We start from the raw sequence: 13987 nt of genomic DNA, 5'->3' as shown, positions 1-13987 counted from the left end.
ACAGGCGTCTGCTCTACATGGCTACCTAAGGAGAGGGAGAGAAAGAGGAGAAGCTTCCGAGAAGAAGGAGGAAATTGCCCTAAGAGTAGCAATCTTGGGACAGACAAGAAAGCACACTTAATAGGTAGAAAGGTCCTGAACTCTCTGACCTAACTTACAGTCTTCTTGCTGCCCCCTTCAGGGCCTTCTTCTGTTCTTCTCTTTGTACACCAGACATTGTCTGTTCCAACACCCAGGAGATCTCCGGCCACCACATGGAGGCTAACAACCTACACAGCATATACTTTGGGGCATGGATATAAACTGTGGGACAAAGCCAGAGCTGCTTTTACGATATCCACTGGTGAAAGTGGCTTTAAAAAGAGGTTCAAATGAGTAGCCGTGTTGGTCTGAAGTAGCACAATAAAATCAGAGTCCAGTAGCATCTTTAAGACCAACAATAAAATCAGAGTCCAGTAGCACCTTTAAGACCAACAAAGATTTATTTATGCAAGCACTCGAAAGCTCACGCCTTGAATAAATGTTTGTTGGTCTTAAAGGTGCTACTGGACTCTGATTTTATTTAAAAAGAGGGTTAGACACACACATTCAAGGCACTCATTCCGTGACCCCTGGTTTGGGAAATGGAATCTCAGTGCTCAAAGACATAAAGAACGTGGAACAGCTTTCACCTTCATACCCTGTGTGCAAAGACTGCCAGGCTAATCGACCTAACCTCTTGAGACAGATGGAACTTTGGTAAAATCCCGGAAGACAATCCTTACATTCTGATTATCCCTTTGACGCCCCCAGAGCGTGAGAATCATGCAATATCCAGAAGGCTCAGAACTGCTGAAATTGGAGTGCACACTGGAGGACCTATCAAATTCCATGATGGTGCATATTTTGAGTATTTGGAGAACACACGGCAACTATGTTTTAAAGAAAAAGCAACAATGCTTGTTATCAACATAGGAACCCAGAAAAGTTCACTGAGGAATGTTCATTTGGGGGACAAGCTGTGACTCAGTGGCAGAACATGTACTTTACATGCAGAGGGTCCCAGGTTCAATCCCCGGCATCTCCCTATATAATCAGATGGGGTGGCTGGTTGAGGTGGAAGACCTCTGGCTGAGACTGCCAATCAGAGTGGAGAATATTGACTTGGATGGACCAGAGGTCTGATTCAATTTAAGGCAGTTTCATGTGTTTATGTGTCTTTGACAAATGCTGGGCTAGAATGAAAAACAAAACATATATATGCATAAGTCAAAATTTCATTCAAAACCCAGTGGGGGGACATTTTAACCTTCCAAGATATTCAGTTGCTGACCTAAGAATAACAGTTCTCTTAGAAAGGAATTTCACAAGGGAGATTAGAAAGAAATACTGCTGAACTGCAACTGATAATGAAGTGCAAGACAATGTATCCTCCTGGACTGAATCAAGACCTGGGTTTTCTGTCTTATTACCAGTGATGATTTCTGCACACCTACTACTCCCCTGCACCTAAATCAGTCGCGCCTGCTATTGTCATTATCCTGCTAATGGCATTTGGCATCTGAAATCACTCCCCTTCCTAATATATAGGACAGATGGACTCACATTCTAGCTAATCTGAAGAAGCGAGAATACAAAAAGTCCTAGAGGAGATCAGCCCTGACTGCTCCTTAGAAGGCCAGATCCTGAAGATGAAACTCAAATACTTTGGCCACCTCGTGAGAAGGAAGGACTCCCTGGAGAAGAGCCTAATGCTGGGAGCAATTGAGGGCAAAAGAAGAAGGGGACGACAGAGAATGAGGTGGCTGGATGGAGTCACTGAAGCAGTAGGTGCAAACTTAAGTGGACTCCGGGGAATGGTAGAAGACAGGGAGGCCTGGAGGATCATTGTCCATGGGGTCGCGATGGGTCGGACACGACTTTGCACCTAACAACAACAACAAAGGTGCTCTGGGACTCTTGCTCTTTTCTAACATTTTGTTGTGCATGTTACATGCCATCACTTCCAGTTTATGGCGCCTCTGTAAATTAACCATCCTATGCTTGACAGCCTTGCTCAGATCTCGCAAAGTGAAAGCTGTGGCTTCACTTCTTGAGCCCATCCATCTGAAGAATTTCAGTAGTCCCTGGGTAATGACTCAAATGGGAGTGGCTGGAACACCCTTGACACTCCTGTTTGTCGCAAAGAGGTTGTTATTTCAAGCCAGCCCAGTTGTACTAACACAACATACATGCGCTTGTTTCAGATGCTTCCACGTTGTCTGCTGTGAGATATTGACAGCGGTTTCTGAACCATGGCTGCAGCTGTTACTCTAATGCAGGGGTAGTCAACCTGCGGCCCTCCAGATGTCTAGGGACTACAATTTCCATGAGCCCCTGCCAGTTCTAGCCCCAAATTTCCACGAGTTCCCCAACCAGGATTTGGCAATCCTACCCTTTGCTGATGGTCCAGGGAGGAGTGTTGTCAAATCTGAGGCACTTCCATGTTTGAAGACACAGAAGTGCTACCATCCAAGCTAGTTGTCCCTTTTCTGTTTTGTTGAGACCAACATGGCTTTTTACTGGACCCCTGCATTATCATCTTGTCTATTTAACAACAAGGAGGTTTCCCCCAAAAGCAGAGGTATTCTCAGACTCCACTACTCTAGGAAAAAACGCACACACACAGCAGGAAGAACACAACACAAGTTGACTTGTTGCTGACCTGTTATGCTGCTCCATGTGGCCACACAATTCATACTACTGGGTCTGAGAGGAGAAATATTCTGCTGACTCCAGCACAAGAAGCCATTTTTCCTAGGCTGCCAGCCTCCCCGGTGAACACACATTTCCTTGAGAATGCCACTCAGCAGCCGGCACGCCAAGCTCATTAGAAAAGCCCACATTAGCAGACCAGTTAATCTCGAGACTCCCCGTTAACCTCTCTAAAGGGTGCAGCACACACTAAAGAGGGAATTCTCTCTGGGGTGCTCTGCATATCACACTACACAGATTTCTCACCTCCACTACAGAGATTTCTCACCTCCACCCTTTTTCAGCAACTAGAAGAAGAAGAAGAAGAAGAAGAAGAAGCCTACCAACATACATTATGGCTTTCTTTTCCCCTGGATGTCCTGGTATGGGCGCTATTGCTTTCCTTTCTTCTTCCCAAACTCGTGTGTTATAATATCTCAGCTGTAATAATCCTTCCACAACATTTTAAGTGCAGAGACCTATGGGACCGCCTACCTCCTTATGCCCCCCTCAGGGCACTTCATTCTGCGGGTCTCAATCTGCTGACGGCCCTGGGGCCCTGGGAGATGTGCCTAGCCTTGACCAGGGCCAGGGCCTTTTCGGTCCTGGGCCCTACCTGGTGGAATGAGCTCCTGGACGAACTGTGGGCCCCGTCAGGACTGTCTGAGTTCTGCAGGGCCTGCAGAATGGAACTCTTCTGCCAGGCGTTTGGTTGAGGCCAGGTAGGAGCCCCGCGGTATATGATTGGGTTCCCCCTCCCCCCTGGCTCCTGTGCTAGACGGTGCTAGACGGTGCCGGGAGACTTATGTCACTCTTGTCAGCCAACCCAATATCATCTACACCAAGGCGATGCCAGGAACGTGGGAAGGGACTTTTTAAAGGTCATATAGGAACCCACCATCTTGTGTGTTGTAGGGCAGGGGCTTGAAGACTGCCAGTGAGGGGGAGCTCACCACCTCCTTAGGCAGCCTATTCCACTGCTGAACTACTCTGACTGTGAAATTTTTTCCCCTGATATCTAGCCTATATCATTGTACTTGTAGTTTAAACCCATTACTGCGTGTCCTTTCCACTGGTCGAATAGGGGCACAGCCTCTAATGAGGCTGGCCAGGGATCTACTTCATAGACCTTTAATCAAGGGGAAAGTTAATCCTATGCAGATGGGCTCGTGCAGCTGTTGTGAGGTTTCCCTAGCAACTGTAACCTTGAATTTGGATATTAAGCAGCAGAAGGTGCAAAATGGCAGAGATCTGTTAATCCCCAACCTATCCAAAATGGAATAAGGTGTTCTACAAGGGCCATGTGACTTCCTGGGCGGAAAGAGCTAGGGACATTGTGCTTAAAACAAAGTGACCCGGTTGTGTGTGTGAAGGCTAGCAAACAATCGTTGCCTCCAAAACTCCGGACTAAAAGCTCACACACTTTAAGATTATCAGGCAGATAGGCTTTATTACAGGAACTGAAAAGGACATCAAGGAAATCAGCTAGCATGTTTCAAAGCACAGCTGTCCTGTGTACGGAATTTATAAATGGGGCTGTAATGGCTGGGAGATATTTTGAAGGCCTTGACCTAGAATGTCTTTCTTCATGTCTTTCTTTTTGTGTTTTATTCAGCACAAACTGAGCAAAGAGGGGCTCTGTGTCTTAGGATAAAAGTTACTAACTTGGAACACTCCAAGGTTTGTTTCTCGATTGTGGAAGCACATTAGAACTTCTTAATTTTGGTTCGACCATATTTGTAAGTGTCCCATAGCTTGCTAGCTGTGGCTGTCCAGTACGTTGGCAGGGGCTCATGGTAATTGTAGTCCATGAGCATCCGGAGAGCCACAGTTTGGCCACTTCTGCCTTATAGGGTTGCCATAAATCGGCTGCGACTTGAAGATTTCCGCCACCAGCAGTAACATAGTCATTAACACCAATAATCTAAAAACACTGTGATTAGGAGTCTGGCACTTGCTTACCACACAAAATTTAACCAGTGATGTTTACTGGCACTGGAAATATTTTATCTTGCAAATGGCTGGCTGCTGTAAAAGGCACACGAATGGGCACACTAAAAAAGGTGACAGCCCTCATCGTAACGCGCTATTAGGAATGTTCTCAGCAAATAATAATAAAAAAAGGTTTGGGTAATAAGAACAAGTTTTATGTTTTAGTTGGAATGTACAGTTATGCCTCAAGGGCTCAGACAATTATAACACAGACGGTCACCCTCAGAGAATTCCTTCAACCGTCTTACTAAAAACCCTCAGGAGTTCTTTCAGAAATAACCCTCAAACAGCAATGCAGTTGTGCATAAACACAATTTCGGAACGAATGCATTTAAACCAATTTCAGAATAATTTAAGGACAGTTAAGGCAGCAGTTCCCAACCCCTGGTCCGGGGACCGGTACCAGTCCATGGATCAGTCGGTACCGGGTCGCGGCTCCTCGTCATCCTCCTCCCTGGCTGCTTCCTCGGGGGCTGCCCTGCCACTCTGCAGCCGGTTCACCTTTGGTGCTTCCCAGCAGCCGCCATGGCTGGGGCTCCCCCTCGGTGTGGCACTGCGCAGCTACTGCTGGCAGCACCCCCCAGTGGGCGGCGGGAAGTCAGGGGCGCCGGTGAGAAAGCAAGTGGAGCAGGGGCTCAGGCAGTGGCTGCGACATCCCTCAGCAAAAGACTACCCCTCCCAGGCCTCAATAAAATTGTCAAGCATTGATCGGTCCGTAGTGATAAAAAGGTTGGGGACCACTAAGTTAAGGGACTGCGGTAGCTAGCATCTCTAACAAAGAATCCCCAGTAGCCTTGATAGAAAGGCATGACAGTTACACCACTTCTAAGTAGGTTAAAATTTGGAGTGCCAAAACCCCCAGCTACCAGCAGGGGTGTGTGTGGGGTAGGGGTGCCAGATCTAGATTGGGAATCTCCTGGAGATTGGGGGATACAGAACCTCAGTGGGGTACAACACCACAAAGTCCACCTGTTTTCTCCAGGGGAACTGATCTCTGTAGTTTCAAATCGGTCTTGGAACCCAGCTGCCTTTGACCGCTCCATTCTGCCCAGCTGTAGAATTTGGTCAGCCAATTCTGCAAATTGAACATGGCAAGCATTTCCTTACCTTAAACACAAGTGAAAGTCAGAAAGATTATACTCAAAGATCTACAGTTATAGCTGCTATGTTATTATTCTGCGATAAGCTACACCGTAAATCAGTTACACAAACCTTGAGTCTAAGTAATGGAGCAGTAATGAACCCAAAACAGGTCAGTCTAGATTTCAGTGTAAACAATGGATCCAGGCTGGCCTAGATCACTACTGTGATTTAATTTATGATAACAGAATGTTGTCCTTTGAAGTTATATGTCACTGTAGCAATAACAGCCTCTCTCCATATCAATCTTTGCAAATAGGAAACTTTATCGTTCAACTGGCCAGGCTAGTCTGATACTGTCAGATCTCAAGAGCTAACCAGAATCAGCTCTGCTTAGTATTTGGATCGGAGACCACCAGGTAAGTCCGGGTTTATTATGCACAGGCAGGCAATGGAAAACCACCCCTGAATGTCTCTTCCCTTGAAAACCATTAGTTGCCTGTGACCTGACTGCACTTTCTATTAGAAAAAGATCATAAAGAGACTCCAAGATAGTAAAAAAGTGAAGCAAGTTCCTGATTTATGTTGTTGTTGTTGTTGTTGTTGTTGTTGTTGTTAGACATTGTCCGCCACTCTCATGCCTGACGTGGCGAATTGCATCTTGTCCAAATTAAAACCACATTAAAACTCCATTTAAAACCATACCAAACATATCAATGTACACAACAGACTCCAAACCATTAAAACCATAATGGACTATAGCAGTGGTCCCCAACGTTTTGGTCACAGGGGACCGGTCAACGATTGACAATTTTACTGAGGCCCGGGGGGGTAGTCTTTTGCCGAGGGACGTCGCCACCACCACCTGAGCCCCTGCTCCACTTGCTTTCCCGCCGGCGCCCATGACTTCCCGCCGCCCACTGGGGGGCGCTGCCAGCAGCAGCTGCACAGTGCCATGCCGAGGGGGAGCCTCAGCCATGGTGGCCACTGGAGAGCATCAAAGGTGAACCGGCGGCAGAGTGGCAGGGCAGCCCCCGAGGCAGCAGCTGGAGAGGAGGACGAGGAGGAGCCGCAGCCCGGTACCGACTGATCCACGGACCAGGGGTTGGGGACAGCTGGACTATAGCATTCTAGCCCTCAAGGAAAAAACTAATATAGGAGCAGGAGGAGGGAGTACAGATCAGCAAGTGAGTACAAGCTCTTAACACTGGGGGGGGGGGGAGCCCATCAGCTCTTCCTTGTCACGCTGGCCTCAACCATATAAACCCAACATTTTCTTGATATTGTTTTTCCAGGTGCTTACTACTTTTCTGTGTCCTCTTTTAAGAAAAAGCATGTGTAAAAATTTACCTTAATAGTCTCAAAAGGGTAGCCATCTTGGTCTGAAGCCGCAGAACAGATTTGGAGTCCAGGGGCCCCTTTAAGACCAACACATTTTTATTCAAGGTATGAGCTTTCATGGGCACACCCACTTCATCAGATACATTAATACAGACACAATAATATAATTGATGCTTTACATCAGGGATAGTCAAACTGCGGCCCTCCAGATGTCCATGGACTACAATTCCCAGGAGCCAGTGCCAGCGAATGCCAGGCATTTGGTTGAGGTCAGCGATAACATCTATTGGACCCCTGAACTCCCACTCAGACAGGCCCAGTCTGCAACTTTGTGGGCATAATGTTAACTATTTATTTGCTATTGCCAGCGTTATGGTTACTGTTTTCTTGATGATATTTCATGGTTAATATATAGCTACAAAATTTATATTGTACTGTTACACAATTCATGTTCCCTGTGAATCGCTCTGAGCTGCAAGGGAGGGCAGTATATAAATGCAAAAATCAATCAGTCGATCTCCGTGACTGACTCCATGGGATGCTTCTCCGTCTTAACCTGGGAGCAGCTCTCTGATCCCTCTTCCCTCCCTCTTTGTCCTCTCTACTGTGTAAAGGAGAGGAATGGGAAGGCGGCTGTAAGCCGCTTTGAGCCTCCTTCGGGTAGGGAAAAGCAGCATATAAGAACCAACTCTTCTTCTTCTTCTTCTTCTTCCATGGAGACAGTTCTCCTGTAGAGACAATGCCCGAATATTCCCACAAACATGATGCTGGACAAGCTGGCCATTTGTGACAGGGAAAGAGCTCTTTAGATTAGGGTTCTTTCTCTTCTTGTGGTTGCAACCAAGCTGTGAATTGGATCTAAATGCAAGTTTACCTTTCTGTTTTTTTCTTGGTAGTTTCATCTACTGCACTCAGCATCCTTCTTTTATGACTGGGCAAAACTCCTATAAGCCAATTAACCCCAAAAGATCATGTCTCTTCCCTGTTCACACTTGCCTCCAGCTCTAATATATTTCTGGAGTTTTTCTCCAGCCAGAATTTAGGGTTATATTGTTGTTAGGTGCAAAGTCGTGTTGGACTCATTGCGACCCCATGGACAATGATCCTCCAGGCCTTCCTGTCCTCTACCATTCCCCGGAGTCCATTCCCCGGAGAATTTAGGGTACAAACCCTCTAAGACAACTCTTCACCAGTCACTGTGAAACTGTGGATTAAAGGAGTTTAGCCAGCCAAAAAGGAAACCAGTAATAACCCTTCAAGAGTATTTGACAGTTTAGCCAAAAGATGTAATTAAAGCTGGAATTCAGTTTCCTTTCACAGTTCAATCGATCATCATATACATGTCCCTCTCTTCCTGGAATGTAATTAGGGATCTAGTTTCCCCATTTTAACTGATTATACTGATATAAGTCTGTCACTCTAAAAATATATTTTTTCTTAACAGATGTCTCCTTGAATTTCACAGAGTTATAAAAACCACAGACTTCACATGTACTGTACTGTATTGATATCACTGTACTGATCTTCACATGTCTTGTCATTTAAATCCATATAGCATGATTTGCATGCAAAGAATTTCATAAAATTAGTTGCGTAGACGAATGACTTGTCCACGGTTTTCACAGACAGACTAGATTGGTTGTTGTGGTTTTTTTTTTGACTGTGTGGCTGTGGTCTGATAGTTTTAGTCCCTGCCATTTCACCAAAAACTGTGGCTGTTATCTTCAGGGGTAGGACCCAGCAAGATAGGAATCTTTCCATGCCAAAGCATGGAGTGTGTGAGCAGTTACTGGGCATTTTATTTACTTCTGGATGTGTGTGTGGTATTCCTCTCTTTTCTGGGAGTACCTGTCACCTCTGTGGGAGTTTACAGCATACTGGGCAGCTGTGGACAAGTATACATTAAGACTACAAAATGCAGCATTCAGATAAGAATAAAAGAAGGCTCTATCGACTAAAAGAACCTGAAAAATCAGCAGTAGCGGAACATGCTCTAAACCAAACTGGACATTGATCCTATTTCAAGACACAGAAATACTAGACAATACCAACCGCTATTGCGTTAGGCTATAGAGGGAAACTATTGAAATTCGCGACCAATGATGCAGTTTCAACAAAAAAGAAGAGTCTGAAAATCAATAAAACCTGGGTACCAGCCCTAAAAACACTAGAATAAAAAAAAAACGTGGGACTCTAAAAACACCTTGCAACAGTTTATCAGATAAGACAAGCAAGACCTTGGCTAATGGATTTGTAAATGAACTCTACCTAGATACAGGAAAAGTGCTTCCTAGTTCCAGTCCATCCCCTGGGACACTCCCAGATAAGATAGGAATGTGATGTGTTCCCCCACAAACACACACATACTTTGGAATGGAGAGGTTCCCATCCTATTGTGACCTTCCTCTGAAGATGCCAGCCACAGTTATTGGTGAAATGGCAGGGGCTAAAACTACCAAACCACAGCCACCCACCCCTGAAAACCCACAACAGTCAGTACATTGACAATTGTTTAGCAGGATTTGTATTCATTCATTCCAGAGAGGAAGTGTCATACGTTAAGTTGCAGCATGCTCAACAAACAGTCCTGTGTTATCCTGACGACTAACAATTAATTACTAGCAATTTATTTATTTAAAACATTTCCATGCCACCTCTTTATCCAATTCAGGATCCCCGATGTAGCAAACATTATAACATTTCTACAATTAAAACAAGAGCCACTTGTGGCGCAGAGTGGTAAGGCAGCCGTCTGAAAGCTTTGCCCATGAGGCTGGGAGTTCAATCCCAGCAGCCGGCTCAAGGTTGACTCAGCCTTCCATCCTTCCGAGGTCGGTAAAATGAGTACCCAGCTTGCTGCTGGGGGATAAACGGTAATGACTGGGGAAGGCACTGGCAAACCACCCCGTATTGAGTCTGCCATGAAAACGCTAGAGGCCGTCACCCCAAGAGTCAGACATGACTCGGTGCTTGCACAGGGGATACCTTTACCTTTACAATTAAAACAAGCAAAGAAGCATTTACAAGCCAAATAGAGGGCGAACAAACAGGGCACAGAACAGGAAATGAAGCTTTCCTCTGATGTCGCTTCCTGGTGCTGAGATTCAAAGGTTTATGGCCCTCTGAATCTGGAGGTTCCCTTTAGACACCGTGTAGCTAGTAACTCCTGACAGATCTATTCTCCATGAATCTGTCTAATCCCATCTGTAATTGTGTCCATCAATATACCCCTTTTGCATGCCAACTCACTTCCACTTTGCAGGTGGTTCAGAGTTTCCTTTTCCTTCTGCATGGATTTCACCCCCTTCAGCACTCTGCTTTCTGTTCATTGTTTCTCAGTGATTTTTTAAAAGTGCTATTGCTGCAGTTCTAAAGTCGTTTTTGCATTTTTCTAGGGAAATCTGAGTGAACAGCGCCATCTCCTGGTGAAAGTCTTTCCTGGTTTGGAGCCAAGGAAAAAGTGAAGTTTCGTTAGTATTCTAAGTGGAAAAATAAAACAAAATCAGAGTCCGGTGGCACCTTTAAGACCGACAAAGATTTATTCAAGGCGTGAGCTTTCGAGTGCAAGCACTCTTCCTCAGGATTGCACTCAAAAGCTCACGCCGTGAATAAATCTTTGTTGGTCTTAAATATATTAACATTAATTAACTCCCACACATTTGGGAAATCCTTCCAGAACTGTTAAGAAACGGAATCTTGGTTCAGAAAGCAGGTGTTTGACCGATTCCATCACCATTGGGTGTCATTGAACAAAACATCCAGAAAGGACTGAGATTAAATTTTAGGAAGGGGTGTGGAGGAGCATTAGTAGGACAAAGACATCCTTTAATCTTTGTGACAACACAAATACCCAGTTGTTCCTGGAATATACAGCAATATCCAAGGCACAATCCATTGGCAAAGGAAAGGAGCAGCCGTCCTCAAAACAAGAAGGACAAGAAATAAAAAGAGAAAGGATTTCAATTAAAAAAAATAGGAAAGGCTACAACACTCACCTGAATGCACCTGAAGCTGCCTTCAACTGCATCAGCAATTAGTTCATCAGGGTCTGTGTTGTCAACAGCATTTCTCCAGAGTCTCAGGCAGAGCTCTTTCCCGTCACCTGCTGGTTGGTGTTAGGCAGCTCAAGGTTCAGCTGCAATTTTTTTTTTAAGTTTAAAATCCAAATATTATAATTACTGAGCCTCTTGTGGTGCAGGGTGGTAAGGCAGCCAGCATGCTGTCTGAAGCTCTGACCATGAGGCTGGGAGTTCGATCCCGGCAGCCAGCTCACGATCGACTCAGCCTTCCATCCTTCCGAGGTCGGTAAAATGAGTACCCAGCTTGCTGGGGGGTAAATGGTAATGACTGGGGAAGGCACTGGCAAACCACCCCGTACTGAGTCTGCCATGAAAACGCTAGAGGGTGTCACCCCCAAGGGTCAGACATGACTCGGTGCTTGCACAGGAGATACCTTTACCTTTACCTTTATTATAATTACATGCACATAATAAAAGTTAAAAATATTGATAAAACCTCAGTTGTAGATACTGTGTAGTACGGTAAGTAGATTCAACATTAACACATGGAACATATACCCAACATCTTAAATCTGTGAGTTCAGAGGAACATGGACACTGGAAGTTATTTAAGCTCTTTCTTAGGACCCCAGCATGGTACAAGAATAGAGCAGAACTGAACCAAGAAACCCACAACCAATTCCAATCTATAGATGAGGGATTCCCAACCAGGGGTCTGTGGACCCTTGGGGGCTTGTGGGAGCTGTGGAAGTTGTCCGTGGCATTTCCCTTCCTGAGTTAACTGACCTGGCCACCAGCTAGGGCAGGGTAGTCAACCTGTGGTCCTCCAGATGTCCATGGACTACAATTCCCAGGAGCCCCTGCCAGCAAATGCTGGCAGGGGCTCCTGGGAATTGTAGTCCATGGACATCTGGAGGACCACAGGTTGACTACCCCTGAGCTAGGGAACCGGCCCCTTCCCTCACTCCCTCTCCCCTCTCCAGAGTGTGCGTGAGTTCTCTCATGGTTTCTGTGCCTGGAAGGGGGCAGAGCCTGCATGCATGCCTACTCCCACCTTAAACCGCCTCCTATCTCTCCCCCTCTTAGTCCTCCTCAAGACTGCCTGTTAACATGGGTGGTGATGTCACTTCTGGTGGCATGCAACTTATGGGGGTGTGGCAGGGAGGCGTGGCCAGCTGACATCACTTCCGGTGCTCCTTAGAGTATGAAAAATTATTTTAGGGCCTCATCTATGGTCAGGAGGTTGAAAAAAGGCTGGTAAAGACAAAAGCCCCACAATAGATCTTCCAGCCATGCATGCTATTGGTCCGTTACAGTGCAGGCTTACAATCCTCAATCGGACCTCAAGCTTGGTCCCTGGCAGAACTACAGGCACAACACACAAAAAAAAAACCAGATACATTCCAACCCCCATGGGTTCCTCCTCATTTAAATGCACTTACGTAATATAGAAATATAGAATATTAAGGCTTGCTAGGTGGTAAAAAATCTTGAAAGTGACGCTCCAACTAATATGCATTGTATATAAGAATGTCTAATATGGAGCCCATATTATGAAATAGCCACCTCTCTCAGTGTTCTCCGGTTCTTATCCAAAGTGCATTCTCACGTGTTAAGCAGAAGATGAGTGTTGTGTGACTGGCCAAATGCTCACAAAGCTCTCTGCTTAGAATTAAATGGGCTTTCTCTCTGTGTGATGCTTTATTAATAGTGCAAAGCTAATACCCTTACCAGTTCCAGAAATTACTGGAAATTCGGGGATGGGGCCTGGGGAGAGGGAGCAGATCACAGCAGGGTTTCATGCTACAGGAGGAGTAATTTTCTCCTGGGGAACTGATCTTTCTTGACTGGAAGCCAGTTATAAGACTGGGAAATCTCTAGGTCCCACCTGGAGCCTGGCAACCAGCTCCACCAAACACTTTGAAATAGGATTTAGAGCAGACCTCTTAATGACTGCTCTGGCTAATCCCCAAACTCCCCCGGGTTGAGCTTTTGAACTAGGCTGCTTCCAGAATTACCTCCTACAGTTGCCAACATCCAGGTGGAGGCTGGGGGGGGGGCTGGAATTACAGCTGATCTGCAGGCTTTGTAAATTAAAGGTAAAGGTAAAGGGTCATGTCTGACCCTTGGGGTGACGCCCTCCAGCGTTTTCATGGCAGACTCAATACGGGGTGGTTTGCCAGTGCCTTCCCCAGTCATTACCATTTACCCCCCAGCAAGCTGGGTACTCATTTTACCGACCTCGGAAGGATGGAAGGCTGAGTCAACCTTGAGCCGGCTGCTGGGATCGAACTCCCAGCCTCATGGGCAAAGCTTTCAGACGGCTGCCTTACCACTCTGCGCCACAAGAGGCTCTTAAATTTCTTATTTCTTATTCATTTATTTGAAGCATTTATTTTCCTCCTGGAAATGGCTTTACAGCAGGGGTAGTCAAACTGCGGCCCTCCAGATGTCCATGGACTACAATTCCCAGGAGCCCCTGCCAGCAAATGCTGGCAGGGGCTCCTGGGAATTGTAGTCCATGGACATCTGGAGGGCCGCAGTTTGACTACCCCTGCTTTACAGCATTATGCCCCACAAAGTGGCCTAATGGTTAAGAGCAGGTTCGATGAGCCGCTCCTCCACACGCAGCCAACTGGGTAACCTTGGGCTAGTCACAGATTTTGTTTTGCTGTACATATTTGTTGTTGGATTAGTGCTCGCTTCACCCGCACACCTCCAGGTCTTGGCAGGCCCGGAGATGGCAACCCCGCCATCTCCTCTTCCTCCTTCGCCTCACAGGACTTCAATTTTCCCGCCTAAAAAGCCGTCGACGTTCCAACCCCCGCGGAGGCGAGGCTAAG

The 13987-nt window shown here is 46.1% G+C and overlaps 1 protein-coding gene across 1 annotated transcript in view; it reads right to left on the bottom strand.

The window, feature by feature from the left end:
• The window catches only part of VWA5B2 (von Willebrand factor A domain containing 5B2), a 62304-nt gene extending 59493 nt beyond the window's left edge, over window positions 1–2811 (bottom strand). The window contains exon 1 of the mRNA XM_077348210.1: window positions 2684–2811. The gene's annotated coding sequence lies outside the window, so the exon portion shown is untranslated. The remainder of the gene's footprint in view (window positions 1–2683) is intronic.
• Between the last annotated feature and the right edge of the window lie 11176 nt (window positions 2812–13987).

This window comes from Paroedura picta, chromosome 8 (assembly GCF_049243985.1).
Source record: "Paroedura picta isolate Pp20150507F chromosome 8, Ppicta_v3.0, whole genome shotgun sequence".
Taxonomy (NCBI): Eukaryota; Metazoa; Chordata; class Lepidosauria; order Squamata; family Gekkonidae; genus Paroedura; species Paroedura picta.
This window is presented reverse-complemented; position numbering and strand designations above follow the sequence as displayed.